This window comes from Camelina sativa, chromosome 17 (genome assembly GCF_000633955.1).
Source record: "Camelina sativa cultivar DH55 chromosome 17, Cs, whole genome shotgun sequence".
NCBI classification, from domain to species: domain Eukaryota; kingdom Viridiplantae; phylum Streptophyta; class Magnoliopsida; order Brassicales; family Brassicaceae; genus Camelina; species Camelina sativa.
In genome coordinates this window covers 14,561,601-14,563,327 of record NC_025701.1, presented here as the reverse complement: position 1 = coordinate 14,563,327, position 1,727 = coordinate 14,561,601, and the positions used below count along the sequence as shown (strand labels likewise).

Here is a 1,727-nt window from a genome sequence, read left to right as displayed (position 1 = left end):
ATAGTTTTCCGTAACACATATTTTCTACCATTTTATATTATGTCATAGCATTTTTATTTTGCTATATGGAAAAATTTAAATTTTAATTTAATTTTTATAATTTATATATTTGATCCCAATTTTGCAGACTTATTTAAATGGATTGATATAAAAAACATTATTTCATAAATATCATCAACATACATAACATTAATTTAAACAAGTCTTACATATCATACAAGTAATTGTACTATGCTGCCAAGTTTTATCCAAAAAAGCTAACATTAAAACTTATAAGGATTGAGACAAACTTGCGATATCTTCCGTCTCTTCTCCTCTATCTATTTCGCCTTCCCATCAAAAGCAGTACACATGTCTGAAGAACTGTTCCGGTTAGCATTCCCATCCATATTCCCTGTAATCATGTGTATCCACAATACTAAGGTGCTTTTGTGGTAAAGTAAAGAAAGATATTCACGAATCCAAAACATTGACAGATAGAATAAAGACATTTTAGCTCAAACTCAAATATCTGAGACTTATGGATGAGTAGAATCAACATTAAGGTTTTCTATAAGACAAGTAGAGAATCAGATAAACAAAGCATTCACCATTCTGATAATCAAAACAAAGCATTCACCCTTCTTAAACAGCTATCACAACTTATCCATACAATGGTGCAAATAAGAATGATAATAGATGGGGTAACATCCAACTAAACATGCAAACATCCACTAATGGAAAGGTAATAAGATATATATAATTACCTCTATATGGGCTTGTCACCAGATTCTGGCCATTCCACAATCTCTGCAGGAGGGTTTTACTGAAAATAATTTCTTCTGTTACCACTGATCAAATGGAACAATAAAGTCAGATGGGCTCGTCCTGTATCAAACAAAACAGCAGTGCATGAACATTAAGTAGAGCAATTCACTGCCAAGCATCAGACAAATAGAGACAAACCTTGAACATGAAACTGAACACATGAACCAGTAGGATATCAAACAACTAACGATTCACCAATTGATGTTTCATAAACCAAACCAATTAAACAAGTTTGATGCTTACCTTCACTATCAACCATCTCTCAATGCAAAAACCTGTAACATAGTTAAACGTTTAGACAAAACAATAATAATCACACTAATGTACTAACTAACCATTCAAAATACTAACATGTCTTGTGATTAAAATAATAGAGAAGCTTCTCTAACTCTAGAACTTGGAGCACACAAGAAGAAACAAAACAAAGTTCATCAGTTTTAGAAAAGAGAAGCTTCTCTATCTCCATTAAAAGATGATAGTACACACCAAAGCTCCTAAATTTGGGTGAAAAACAACAAAGCTAAGAGTAAAAAAATCCTACAAACTTTTGGACTGAAGAAGCAGACAAATTCAAAGAACCATAAATAAACCCATGTAAGAAACACCATGGAAACAAACCAAGTTCTTAGATCCTCACCTGCAAACCATAAATAAACCCAAAGAACTTTATACCTTTATTACTTAGCTTGGCCGTCAAATCAGATGAGAGTAGAAGAAACACCATGGAAATAAACAAAGTCCTCTTCACATCCTCACCTGCAAAGACACCAAAACGACACCTGCACCACACCAACGATTCTAAGAACCATTATTAGTTTTTGAAGTCTAAAATAACAGCCAAAGTTCAAACCATAAATCCCACATGTATCAATCTTAAAATCCAAGTGAAAAAGCTTCATACCTTCTTAGACACTTCTTTC

The 1,727-nt window shown here is 32.8% G+C and overlaps 1 long non-coding RNA gene across 3 annotated transcripts in view; it reads right to left on the bottom strand.

Moving 5' to 3' along the window:
- Positions 758-1,727, bottom strand: part of LOC104757210 — a 2,017-nt gene continuing 1,047 nt past the window's right edge. For 2 of the 3 annotated variants that reach the window (XR_762385.2, XR_762384.2), the window contains exon 4: positions 1,089-1,444. This is a non-coding gene — a long non-coding RNA (uncharacterized LOC104757210). The other variant, XR_002036360.1, reaches the window with a different exon arrangement.